Source organism: Telopea speciosissima, chromosome 8, assembly GCF_018873765.1.
Source record: "Telopea speciosissima isolate NSW1024214 ecotype Mountain lineage chromosome 8, Tspe_v1, whole genome shotgun sequence".
Lineage (NCBI taxonomy): Eukaryota > Viridiplantae > Streptophyta > Magnoliopsida > Proteales > Proteaceae > Telopea > Telopea speciosissima.
Window position 1 is genome coordinate 22,718,030 of NC_057923.1, and position 15,143 is coordinate 22,733,172.

Below are 15,143 nucleotides of genomic sequence, written 5' to 3' on the forward strand. Positions count from 1 at the left end.
AAGGATGTGCAACATGTTGTGGGGAATAAAATCATAATTAGTTTGTTCTTTTGGGGTTTCTTTCAATTTGCTTGCTTTTAAACCTCAGAAGAACTCCATCTAGGATGCTCAAAGGTGCAGGAATGCAATACCTGTTTCAAGGGTCCGAGCGTAACAATCTTTAAGCAAGGACCCTGATATGCATAAAAATAGTCCATCAATGGATGATCGACATGTATCAGAAGACCAAGTCAAAAGGAAGATTAGGGTTCAAGCAAGCGTGATCCATTAGGACTCAAATGCTCTCATAGCACGGCCGCTCCATGAGGAAAGAAATTCTCAACAAGTCTCCTTGCAAGGAAACTCTCCTTTTCTATCTCCTACTAGGAATCGGATCTCTCCACCACCCATTCTATAAATAGAAAGGTAGGGTATAAGGTACAAGACATTCATTAAATCATACTCAGTTGTTTCCTCGCTTGTGCTCTTAAAAGTCCCATCTCATACTACTACTGTTCGGAGTTTTGACTTGAGCATCAAAGAGTCCCCCCTTAGAGTCCTCTCTGACCCTCTCTCTTGCTCGGTTCTCAATTTGTGGTCCGCAGGTCTCTCCCCAGGTGCAACGATTCAGATTATAACAGTAAGAGACCAAAAAAAAAAAAAAAAGGAAAAGTGATGGAAAAGCGAGGACATGAGATTTGAGAAGAGGAACATGTATAAACTATGTTTATTTATATTTTGGTGAAATAGAACATAATGATACCAAGAATATTGTCTGACATATGGAAACTTAATTTTTTAGTTCTCCCCCTAAGAGCTAACTTATGGGATATAGATATTCGGTCCCTACTCTGTTTTAGAACGCACGCATTAGTAAGTATTTTAAATAGACATAATATCCAAAAGTAGGGCAAAAATTTCCCATGGCCAATTCTTTGTACTGTGTTCCAGCCAGTCAACTATACTTTGACTGTTAATCCAAATATTTATGGTTGTGGCTCCCAATTTTCTTGCTCTTTGTAGTCCTTGGTATACGGCTCTTGCCTTGGCTTCCTATGCGTTCCCTGTAAAACCAAAATTCATAGAAACACTAACAAATGTCTTATTATAGGCAATAATCAATGCTCATCCTACCTCCTTTGTGCCTTTAACGTAACTTATCTGCCCAATCGTTGTTTCTTTTCACCATATATTTTTTTTGATTAATTCTTTTGATGTTCTTCTATTGCGGTATTAGTTTGCGGTAGGTAGAGTAAGGAGATGTGTTCTTGGATGTTCATTTGATCACACAACTTCTTCACTTCTCCTCTGAAATGGGATCTTTGATCACAAGTTAAGTTCAACATAGCCAGATATATCGTTTATGAACCTAGCTACCTTAGTCAACGTTAACCTGGCATAAGACTGACCCTTTACCCATTTTGTGAAATAATTAATTGTCACCAATACGCATTTGTGACCATTGGAAGACTTGGGGATTACTTGTCCAATTAAATCTATGCCACAAGTGGCAAATGGCCATGGTGAACTTAACGTGTGTGACATTTGTGATATTTTTTTATGTATTTTTTACAATCTGCTTCCATTGTATTAATTGAGAAATAGGAATCAGTGTTATCAAAGGATTTCCTGCGATTATTTGTAGTATGGAATGAGTCAATCATCTACTTTGGTATCTTATTGAACAAAAATGGTGATAGTGTTCCTTCATTGATCACCATTATTTTTAGTTGTTTTCAATCCTCAATCAAATGCAATGAGTTGTTTAGACTTGATTGCATGTGGAAGGATCTGTAGGAGTTGAACCCAAAACTAGTCAATACCGCTGTACCGATGAGCGCTTTGGTATCTTATTGAACAAAAATGGTGATATTGTTCCTTCATTGATCAACATTATTTTTAGTTGTTTTCAATCTTCAATCAAATGCAATGAGTTGTTTAGACTTGATTGCATGTGGAAGGCTCTGCAGGAGTTGAACCCAAAACTAGTAAATACCGCTGTACCGATGAGCGCTTAGAGCCTTTTTTCTTTTCCCTGACGTACTCTTTTTTCTTTTGTAAAGACGAAGAAAGATATTCAATTTTGTCTCCTATTTTATTTAGTACGCCGACGAAGAATCAAACTATCACTATATTTATTCCTTTTTCTACTTCTTCTTCCAAGCAACAACTTTGACAAATTGGTGCAAGAGCTGGCAGATCATCCACTCTTCCTTGAAGCAGAGCAGGATAACATTGAAAAGTTGCGTCAAGTGCGACAGTTTGTAGAAAAAAATGAATGAGATGATGAGTGCCGCGTTCTCGCCAAAGCGTAGCTGGGCGGCCGCTAACCAACCAGCTCATTAAGAATCTATGACCGGTACACGTCATGTCTAGCAGACTAGGGTCACCCACCCTTCGAACCATGGCAATCCTTCACTAGCGTTCCCCATGCTCCACAAAGCCGTTCCTTCTGACTGATTCCTTTTCATAGCTAGACTACATCAACTACACAAACGAATGCATTAGGAGTAAGAGTCATATTCTGTTCCAAAAATACTAAGACTGGGATTGATTATTATCAAAATAAAATACAAATAATAGAGAAAATGGATAAAAAAGATCCTTTTTTTTTCACGATTCATCAAGAAATCAACCCATCCAAGCACTAATGAAATACCGTATTTAGAAGCCCATTTACTCCGAAATTTAGACAGAAATGGAATTGTGATGCTGGGATCTTGGGTAGAAATGGGTGATATTTTAGTAGGTAAATTAACGCCTCAGATGGCCCAGAATTACTCCTACTATTTGATGCATATAAGATGAAACCGTGGGTCATACCAATCAAATTATTTCTTTTAAATTTGAATAGAAATAAAAACATTGGTGAAAATAAAAACATCAATGGGGGAGGCCTAGAGGAAAAGTTGACTTTAGATTCAGCGTCTTCCTCTGCGGAGAATTCCTCTTGTGCCTATGAAATAGCATCAGTTTTGGAATAGCGGTAACAGAACTATTCAAAGGCTTGTCGCCGATGCTTTCAATCTCCGTGTTCTCTTGTTCCCACAACAAAGGGATGAAAATCACTGAAATGAAGACCCAGCTCTACACTTCGCAGGCGCTAGCCAGGGAAAATTTGATATTCGACAGGAAGCCCTTGAGGGCTTGACAACGCCTCTAACCCATGAGAGGCCCAAAACTCTTGATAGAATGCCCGGAAATGCCCTTCAGAACCATTTTTGTTCAATAAGATACCAAAGTGGATGATTGACTCATTCTATACTACAAATAATCACAGGAAATCCTTTGATAACACTGATTCCTATTTCTCAATGATATCCCACGATCGAGACAGAGACATGAGACATACAGTACAGAATATATTCCTTTCTGCTGTTCAAACTAATAAAAGAGACCTTCGAATGACTAAATAGAGATACCGGGGTGTCTCTTATTAATTTAATGACAAATGACTCCAATAATACCCTAGCCTAAGGATCTTTTGGACCAACATTTTAGCATTCATGTGTGTGCCACATATGCCTTGGTGGACTCGATCCATGACTAGTCTTGCTTACTTCTCATCTACACATACTAATTGCACAATCATAGGACATTCTATACAAAATTTCTTTGAGTAGGACAAATTGAGTGGCATATCTTCTCAGGAAACGTTTTTCTTTGGCAGTTGTGCCATCAAGATATTGTCGATCTTTGATAAAGTCAATGACACTTGCGTACCATGGTCGTCCATCAACCGTTATAGAGTATGGACAGCACTTAGATAAGATGGCTAATGTCTTTGTTTGAGCAAAAATGACCCACATTTTTGTTCTTGAACCCATTGAACCATGGATGCAAGAGTTGCCAAAGCGTTGGCAAATCGATTACCATCCCTTGGTAGGTTTTTAGAGGCGATTTCTTTGAATTCTTTGGCCAGTACATCTATTTGCTCTTGGTAAGGTCTAAATTTTTCTTTGTTCGTTTTTCATTTTCTTTATATTTGACATATGACCAATGAGGAATCCCCATAAACTTCTAATCTCTTGAGACCTATAGATAATGCGGCCTCTAAGTCTAATGGCGCAAGCTTCACATTCTGCCATATTGTTTTGTGCAGTCAAAATTCAGTTTAAATGCCCATGGGATATGCGATCCATTTAGTGTTATCAACAATATACCAGCCATGCATCCCCTATGATTAGTTGTTCCATCAAATAGCAGCTGCCAGACCATTTCAATAAGGTTCTGAGTATAGTATATCTTTGTCAGGGAACATGTCCTCTAAGGGCTTGGTTTCAGTGATGGGATGCACCTAAAGGTGATCAACGATTGCTCAACCTTTACTTGACTTTTGTGATACATATTTTACATCAAACTTAGATACCAATAGGAGCCATCGAGCTAGTCTCCCGTTTAGGGCTGGTTTTTCAACTAAGTACTTGATTGGATGCATTCTGGAACCATAGTTGTCAAAACGCTAGGCAATCCAAGGCGTCTGAGGACCAGCTAAGTGCTTGGGCGACAAGGCACCCTTGCCTAGGCATCCCCACCTAAGTGTTTTAGGCGCTTTAGTATTTTTTTTTAATGTATTCTCGTAAGATTTGTCATCATCTCAATCCTAAAATGTCCAGAAAGATTTTGGAAGACTTTACTTATTCCTTTGGGTTATAATAAAATAGAATATTAATATATTAAAATAAGATAAACAAATATCTTAGTAAAGAAAGAGGGGATTAAGAGCATTCTCGATGGATTTTTCCATAAATACTAATTAAAGATAAGAGGGCTTAGGAAATTAATATATAAAATAAGATAAAAAAAACTATCATATTAAAGGAGGGAGTTAAAGGCATTCTTGATGTCGATGGATTCTAGAAGAAGGGATGGGAGGGCCAGGGGGAATAGCGGAGCAAAAACAACTCGTCCTCCTGAAAACATGCTCTATGCACAACGTTGGAAGAATCACGACTATGTAGCAGCCTGTTTTCGAAGAGATTGTGACAACGTTGAAGGAAGTGGCAGCGGTGCTGGAACTCAAACAGGTACACCCCCTCCTCTTTCTTCTGCTTTTTTTTTTTCTTTTATGGTAGCGATGATGGTGTGGTGGTGGTCGTTGCAACTTGTCTTCGTCAGGGACAATTACAATGGCTACAACTACTACTGCTTCTTCAATCCTCTTACTCTTCCTCCTCTTCATTCCATCTTTAGCTTCTTCTACTTATTACACTACTAATACTGCTACTATGGCATTAACGATGGTAGCGGCAATATTTCTGTTGTTGTTTGCTTCTTATCATAAGTGGGGGAGTCGAGTCGCAGGGGCGATCATGTATGCCAGCACCAAAGTGCCTTGGCTAATAAGGTAATAGCTATCCTTAGCCCAGATTTTTCACCTGGATGCCTAGGTAACACTTTGACAACTATGAAATCAACGCAGGATGAGCTACCATGTAATGTCTTAATCGTCTCATGGCCCACATTAGTGTCGTTCAAGTTTTCTCAAGTGACATGTATTTGACCTCATAATCAACAAACTTCTTACTTAGATAGTAGATGATTTTCTCAATCTTTCCTCTTCTTGGTGTGGTGCCAACATTACCCCCCATGGTAGTATATGTTATTGAAAGGTACAATAGTACCAATTCTGGTATTGGCAGTGTCATCACCGATGGGTTCATCAGGGACGCTTTAATTTGGTCAAATGTTTGTTGACATTATTCATTCCATTCCTTAGGTTCGTCCTTGACTATGGATACCATCCGTTCCGTGCCTCTTTATGTCTCGAGGGTCGACGTGACACGCATGTTGGCTCGCTGGTTCCCGGTTTTGAGCAATGACAGGGGGTTTGGGATGATAAAAATAAAAATAGAGTCACCACCTAGGATTAGGGCCTAGGACCCAATGGGTGTAGCCTTATCCAACATAAATGGAAATGGCTGCATAATTCTATATGATATGCTCAAAAAATTTGGGTAAGTGGGGAGGTGTTAGGCACCTACCTCGCACAGCTAAACCAGTGTTTCTACTAGATGCTTGATTTCAAATGTTCTCTCATGATGATGCAATTTATACTAACATTTATGATAAACATGCATGAAATAATGAAAAAGAGCAAAAAATATGCTTAGACGATCTACATTATGCCAAAATAAATGAACAAAATGAAAATACATGACCGTGAAATTTACCACAAATGCGAAAAATGCGAAAGGGGGACCACCCGGCTCAGGTGAAGGTGAACAGACTACATGCCTCTCTCTTGTCGGGGAGAATAACAATTATAAATGGGGTGCTTCGCAACTCAGACTTCTGGCAGAGTAACGACTATACCATTGTAAAAGGGGGCTCATAACTCAGACTTCGGGCAGAGTAACGGCTATAAGTGGGACTCTGGCTACTCAGATTTTGGGCAGAGTAATGGCGTCACCGAGGATAAAACAACCTATTGCTCAAACTTCAAGTAGCACTATGACGCCATATGGATAAAACACTGGCAGGACTTCCACACCTTCACTAACATGGCCTTCTAGACATTAGCAGGGCTTCCACGCCTTAGTTACTAACAGGGCCCCTAAAGGTCAAAATAAAGAAAAAACAAGAAAAAAAGACAGAATTCTCTAGGGACCAAACCTTCCTTTTTCTGTGCATTTTCAAATTAGAAGGAGCCCTCTTTTTATAGAGGGTCCCCAGGGTTCGGTGGCGCCACCGAAGCCTTGGTCAGCGCCACCTAAGCCCGGCGGCACTGCTTGGGTGTTGGTAGATCCGCCCAAAGTAGAAGCTCCAGCGGTGGCGCTGGACTTCTGGCAACGCGCCACTGGCCTTGGATTGGCTCTGTTTGACTTTGTCTTGTCTTTCAGTGATCACTGATCATCTTTCTGGGTTTTTTACGGGTTTTCAGGAGAGAGAGTCATCTGTCCATGTCTTGTTGTCACATCGCCGGGAGGGAGTAACAAAATTCAGTGTCTACATTGACATTTTACTATTAGCTCACACACCACGATTAATCCGGCGATAACCAATTGATGTATTGGATTCTCCTAAGGAATCCTCTAATTTTCTTCTCTGTTCTAAGCATTGTTGAAAAACCAGGTTTTGTGACTCGAATCGTCTTTCACAAAACTTGGTGAGTCGAACGAATCGAGCCTGGTCATGAACGAGTCATGTATCATTTTCAATATATTTAGTTTAATATGTTAATACTATAAAACTGATCGTTGAAGACTAAGCTGGGCATTAAAGGTAGCATTTACTAAAGCATGTACATTGTACCCTGTAAACTATAGATGACAAGAATGTGTAAGACTCCTCGGAAACAAAAAAGCAATGCCTCGGGAACCAAAAAACAATGCTTTACTCTCTTCTCTTATTTTATAATATGGGAAAATTACACTGCCACCCCCTGAGATTTGTATTAAATACAGAACGATCCCCTGTGTTTCTAAATTATACAGCCACACCGCCTGAGGTTTGGTTAGTTCTTACAGACAGCCCCACTCTGTTATATCATTCCCGTTAAGTGGTACGATGTTGATAATTCATGACTTAAAATGACTAATGTACCCCTAATTCTCAATTTTTTTCTTATTGCTAATTTTAATGCGACCCACCAACCCTCCTTCTTCTTCTCTGCAACCCCACTGGCCCCACCACCTGCTGCAACCCAATCCCACCCGCCCTAGCTCCCTGCAACCTAACACCACCACACCCCACCCTCCCCTCCCTCCTCCTTCTCCTTCTCCTTCTCCCTCTCCCTCTCCCTTTGTTCCTTCCCCAATCCCCAACTTCCCCGCAAGAGTACGCACATTGCACCTGGACTGCAATTACGATATAAACATCAAAGAAATGAGGCTTAAATGATATAGCCTGATAAGCGGACCGTGATGAATTGAGAGTGTAAAGGGCAAGCTGCACAACACTAAAGACATAAATGTAAAATAAGAAAATCTATAGAACCAATCTATTCAAAGTGGAATTGATTAACTCTGATTTTGATTAAAACTGATCTTGATAAAACCTATTTTGGATCAAAATCAAAAGTATAAATGATTACAGAAACTTACCACTTGTATAGCTTGATTAGTTTTCTAAGCGGTAGTGATGGAGATATTGTAAGTAGTTGTTGGAGGGCGGTGATTTCTTTAAGAGAGCGGAGAATCTGATCTGTTTTTGGATCGACTCTTATTGAATCTGTGGATCTACTTTTGGCGTTTCAGATCTTTTCGGTTTTGGTTTCCAGCGAAGAGAATTGTCTTCTTTTATGGATCGACACTTTTTGAAAATGTGGATCTGTTTTTGGCGTTTCAGATCAGCTCATTTTTGGTGCCTTGGTGCTTCTGTCTAGGTGGAGAAAACCAACCATTTCAGATCTGATCTTGGGGCTTCTGTCCAAGTGGAGAAGAAATACGTTGTTAGTGCAACTACAGATAAGTGCCTTAGTTTCCTTTTTATTAGATGAGTGTTTTGTGTTGCTCCACCTCAGGTTATTTGTCATTTTTGGAATTTTATAGTTATTAATCTGAGATCTCAGAGGTGACGATTATCCCTTATATTTCAAAAATCCGTTGGATACTGAGGGAGTCATGGAAACATGAAGTTCATGTAGTGCGATCAGCTCCTTGTTTTGAAGATTCGCTTGATTTTCTCTTTCAAAGCAGTCTTTTACTTTCTCTTAGTGGATCTGAAGTAGATATCTGGGGGGGGGGGGGGGGGGGGGACCATGGAGTAGAATCACAGATCTTTGTGAGGTCTTGGAGGTGGTAGGAAAGCTGGTTCGGCTGGAGGGCAGGTGTTCGGCTGAAGGTCAGGTGTTGAAGGTGCTGGTTTAGGTGGACCAAGCAACGGATCTGCTTGATTCTGGTTTTTGAAATAAAGTTGAAGGTGAGAGGTGGAGTTGAGTCGAAGGGTAAAAGAAATAGAGGAAGCCGAGTTGATTCTGAAACTAGAAAAGGAGGTGCTGTCGATGAAGAAGATGTTAGGTCGAGATTCAAAGTTTGGGTTCGCAGATTTTTTAGGGTTAATAGCGAATGAATGAGAGCAGGGGAAAAAAATCCGAGAGGGAATAGAGGGAGAAGAGATGAGGGAAAGAAGACATCGACGTATAAATGAATACCTGTGCGGTGGAGTTGCAGGTCAACGATGGAGTGGGACGAAGGTTGCAGCGGTGGTGGTTGAAGAAGAACAAGAAAGAAGAAGAAGAAGAAATAGTGGTGGGTCCCACTTTTTCATGTTAGAAAAATAAAAAATTAGAATAGGGTTATTTTAATTGAAGGGCAAAGTTGGTATTTAAAATATATTATTTAACCCCGTCCACTCACTGTCCACTCAGGGGTGTGGTTGTATAATTTAGAAATACAGGGGGTCGCTCTGTATTTAATACAAATCTTAGTGGGTGGCAATGTAATTTTCCCTAATAATATTTATAATTTATATTAGTCAAGTCCTAACTCCCAAGATTCCTCTTTTCTTCGACTTTTTCTCTATAAAAACTCTCTTCTTCAAAACAACTGTACTATTTACAGAGAAATGGTGGAAGCAGTGGCGATTGTGCTCTCTCATATATGTGGTTCATTCGAATGAAACAGTAGAAAACTACGACAAAAGGAGGGGCAAAATAGCAGCGAAGAGGGGGAGCGGGAGTTCCAGAAAAGAATAACAGCTCCATTCAAAGGGAGGGGCAACAGCAACGGACTGGCAGTAGCAATGGTGGAGAGAGGGAAATAGGTGGAATGCTATGTTCCAATCAGCTGTAACGAGATCGGCGGAGAAAAGGGAGAGGAGGGGAGACCGGGAGAGAGAGGGGTGAAGAAAAACTTGACAACACTCGGGCGATTCATGTGTGACACAGGAAAACTCCGAGTTAAATGAAATGTATGGTGACTCAGACTCTTTTTTTATACCTGAGAGAGTCTACGTGACTCTTAACCAGGATTCCCATTTTTTTTACTAGACTGACCCACTCAATGTGAGGACAAATGACCAGATGGCGGGGGATCGCCATGCTGGTCCTCCACCTCATCCCTCTTTGTGGAGAAGAGAGAGGTGAATTGAATATTTGGAGTCTCCTCCAAGAGGAGGGTCTAGGACCCATAATGTAAATTTAATGACTCTCATGTAACGCCCTTCTGGGGATAAATGGTCTATTAGTCTGGGTACGGGTCAAGTTACGGTCCAGGGAAGGTATTAGGCACCCCACTCCACCTGGACTGGGTCTCTCTATTGCTAGGCATAGTGGAATGAAAAACATGCTTTGAGATAGTACATAGAATGTAGGTAAAATGTAAGAAAGTAAAATAAGAGGAGAGTGAAAAGGAAGATATACCCGGAAGTTCGGCTGCAAGGCAAGGGTTAGTATACACGAATATAAAATTAAAGGCACATAAACCGAAACAACCTAAGCATGAATGACCCTAGGAAAAGCACAATGATGTGATGAATGCATGTAAACAAAGGTGGTAATTTAAAACATATGCATGGAGGATCATAGGAATGAAAATTAGGTGCAAAAGACATAAAAGCAAATATGTAAGCTGAAATGGAGGAATATGAGAATGTGTAAGGCATGTGTAAATATACAATAACATGAATGCAAACATGATGATTCCTATACTATTGGGGATGGGGATCATATGAATATGCATGCATGAGACATAACATAATACAAAAACAAAAGAGTAACAGGGAGTCAATGTGATCACCACCTAGAGAGATGGGATCACTTTCCTCCGAAGATGCAAAATGGAAAAAGTGAAAATTGCAGATATCGAGTAAAGTTAAGAATGAAAAAAGGCCTACCTAGTTAGGAAGATATCAGAACGGAGATGTAGAGGTTTCCCTTGTGTAACTCAGAGAATTTGTACGCTGAGCAAGTATGCCACTTGTGGTGGCTTCTCTTGTCTCTTGTACTTGAATGCTTCGTCGTCAAGCCGAGATTTCCGGATCGGTGTCTTCAAGTCTTGATCTTGGGGGGTTTCAAGTAAGGGGTTGTGTTGAAGGTAATAGTAGAATGTAGGCTAAGTGTGGGTGGAAGGATTGCTGTCTTTGAACTAGGGATTAAGCAAAGCTCATAGGGAGGGGGTTGTGTAGCTAAGAGAAGGCAAGTCTAAGTGGGGTACAGTCGACATCGAATGGCTGTCGATGAACAGGACTCGACATCGAATGTTGGTATTTGAGTGTTAATTTCTGTTGTCTGAATGTCGAAGTGAGATAGACAATTAAAAGGTATATTTGACAGTGAGATGACATGGCTCGATGTCGATGGTGGGTAGGCTCGGTGTCGAATTGGGATCTTTGAGTGTCGATCCAGGTTTAAGTGTCGACAGGAAGGCTTGGGTGGTTTGGGCCAGGTTTTTGGGCTAGGCTAGGGTAGTTCCAAAGGGTCTAGGTCAGGCCTGGCCTTTCTAGGGGTTTTTGGAGGGCTTGGAGGCTCTGGCTTGGGCTCCGACAAGAGAATGGGTGATCGATAAACGAATTCGGGCAGTACACACTAACGCTACATCCACAAATATGCCAGCTCTAGGCCTTGGAGGGTACTCATCATCGTTACATGAAACCTCCAGGAAAAGACAAAATGAGATGTCTACACCCGAGTCAAAACCTGGTTTTCTAATAATGGTTCTAAGTGGTAGCATTTCCATAATAGCCTTTATCTTTGTGGTATCTACTTCTATACCTAGATAGCTGACCATAAATGCTAAAAGTATTCCCGCACTGGTTCCGAACACGCACTTTTGGGGAATTATTTCTTTTATCTTTTCAAAGAATTTTCTTAGGGTTTCTACATGTCCCTCACACTCTTTGGACTTAACAATCATGTCGTCCACGTAGACCTCAACTTCTTTATGCATTAGGTCATGGAGGATGGTCGTAGCGACCCTTTGATAAGTTGTTCCCGCGTTCTTAAGTCTAAATGACATTACTTTGTAACAATATGTTCCCCATTGGGTAATAAATGATGTTTTTTGCATATCCTCAGGTGTTATCCAATCCAGTTATATCATGAGAAAGTGTCCATAAATGATAGAAGGGTGTGTTTGGCCGTATTATCTATGAGTATGTTAATGTGAAGGGAAAGTCATCCTTTAGACTAGCCTTATTTAGGCCTTTAAAATCTACATATATTCGTACTCGATCATCTTTCTTTGGCATTGGCACCATAGTTGTCAAGGCAGCAAGGCGACCACGGCGTTTGAGGGCCTCCCTAAGCACCTTAGTCAATACTCAATATATAAAGTGTAAGAACTAAAAATAAAGAAGTAAGAAGTTAAGAACCAAGAATTAAAAAGTATCTAAAGTAAGAATCGATAAGCCAAATTTAATGGAAAAGAAATAACTTGGGGTGATTTGAATTCTGAATCATTCCAAAAATCATCAATAAAACAAAACATAAAATAAACTAAAATAGTAAAATGTCAAAATTAAGTAATCTTTAAAGCTTAAACAGTCAAATACTTAAATTAAAGAAAAGTCTAAAAAAAAAACATCAAAATTCCAAATACAAATTGTTCAATAAAATACTTCACTACTTTAAAGTTCAATCCCAATTAAGTATATTTAAATCATCTCCTTCTTCCTCCTATTGTTAGCCCGCAAAATCACTTTCTATACCATAATCATCCTCAATATTTTTACCATCATGCACATCTTCCTCCAACTCCAACTCCAGTTCTTCATCAGAAGACTCCTCAGCCCTCCCCCTACCATGTTGTGAATAAGAGATATAGGCTTCAGCCACTCCACCGGTTGATGCTCCAAACCTTGGTCTATTGGGGCCCTAAAATGATGAAGATGCCCTAGCTACTGTTGATACAATTCTCAAAGTGAGATCATCCTCAGAATGAACTAATTCATTATCTGATTCGCTAGTCATAGCTCACTACTCCAATATAGCTCAGCAAACACCAATGGATTATAATTTCTGCACTATTCATTTCTTTGTTGGAATCTGACTTGAAGATGGCGATTATACTAAATGTAGACAAGATCATTTAAACGTTGATGCTCTAATCTATTCCTCTTCTTGGCGTGAATCTGAAGAATAATTAACAGTATGATGATATCACTTTTTATTCTTTAAGTCATTCTTTCATAAAACCATGCAAAAAAAAAAATTTAACGTAGTACTAAAGTACTCACAAACTCAAATATGCTTCAATTGTGCTTACAACCAAAAGATGAACAACAAACACCAAGTAAGCGCATTGCAATCTTTGTAAGATCAGGTGTAGAGCTTCCATGTTTTGGCAGCAAACGACTATAAATATATATAAGAAAAAATATATATTAAATTAAAATCAACATACAAAGTACAAACAACTAAACAATATAAATTAAAAATAAAAATACTTAGTAGGATCCAACTTGTCCCTTTGTCTAATTGTCATCTCCTTTACAAAATTCCCTTTAGCTCCAGTATAATCGACAAACTGTTCATTGATCTTGTCTTGCAAGGTTGTATCAGACATCATCATTGCAAAAACATCATTAAAGGCATCATTTGCTTTATGCATCAAAGAGTTGGTAACTCTGAATCTAAATCCATCTCAATAGCCTTAAAGAACTTGCTTGCATTGAGAAAAAATGCAGTCAAATATATTGGTCGCTCCATCTTAGTTGTCCAACGCCAATCAATAATCTTTATAACTTTCTTTCATTTTTTTTCTTTGTCCTTAGAATTTATTTTTATGTTCTTCTTTGCCTCTTCCATTGCAATATATAAACTTTAGGCAATGCAAGCCTCTCATCCCCATCTACTATCCTCAAGACTAGAAGAAGAGGCAATGATGCTCTCAAGCAATCTTACACACCATCCCAAAAAGGTTTGACTAGAATTGTTTCAACAACTTTCTTCCTTGTTTCTATATGTGATAACTTAGAACGCTCCCAGTGATAAAAAAGGAATAATCGCATCAAAGCATCCTTATGCTTATATAATCTCTGAAGTGTTAAAAATAAATATGCAAATCTGATGACTCCAGTCCTCACTAGTCTGCTCCTCTTGTTTGTTCTCTTATAGCTTCAAGAAGGCGAGTGAGCCCATAGATGAAGCTAGTAATTTTTCTCCCCTTCAATATCACAGACTTGTATGCTTTTAAATTGCCTTCTCCTTCATCAGAAGGTTTAGACAATGAGCTGCACATAGAGTCCAATACAACTTCTTTATTTTCTCCATTAATAACCTACCAACAGCAACATAATTGGCAACATTATCAGTGACTACTTGAATCACATTATCTTCCCCAATCTCCTTAACCTTACTATCAAGGAGCTCAAATAATATTTTAGCATCTTGTGCTTGACTTGATGCATCCACAGACCCCCCCCCCCCAAAAAAAAAAAGTCCCTCCATACAGTTGACAAGAAATTTAATTACGTATCTTCCTTTCCTGTCTATCCATCCATCAGACATGAGAGTGCACCTTTCTTCCAAGCTTTTATGTTTCTTTTTCATTTCGTCAACTTTCTCCTTCTCAGACTTCAATAGAGTAACCTTATAATCATGAAATGAAGGGGGCTTGAAACCTAGCGGATACTGTCTAATTGCCTCAACCAACTCCTCAAAGCTCCTTAGCTTCAATGCATTGAATGGAATGCCTCTTTCATAAGCCCATCTTGCAAAGCAAGAACGAAGTTTCTCTCTTTCCTCCTTTGATCTTAAATGGTTATCCATTGTTGTCTGATAGGGACCTTTAACCTGCCGCCTCTCTACAACCACTTCTTCAAGAGTCCACTTCTTGACATGAGCATCCATGGGACCCCTTACTTGTTGTTTGACTTGTGTCTAAATGGCAGCTTTCTTTTCTTTTCTTTTTTTATTGTTGTTCCAGAGCTTGGGACAAGGCTTAAGTCCCCCCCCAAATCGGTCTTCGTATGCCCTTCTTCAGCCCGTTCCACAATCTCCACCACCAAGATCCAAATCATCAAAATTTTCCATTCTCCTCTTCTTCTTTTTTCAAGATTGCTTCTCTCATCTCTTTAGCAATTTTTGCAGTTATCTTTGTGCACTTGGCTACATATCCATAGCCACCAATCAAGTGTTGCTTCAATCTTTTTATTCCTCTCTTGGTATCCACCCCACAAAGTATACACTTGGCATAATTCTTGTCTTCTAAATTGAGCCAATATCCATACTTCCACCCAGGATCACTTAACATAGACTTCATTTTTGGATCCTTATTTGGATC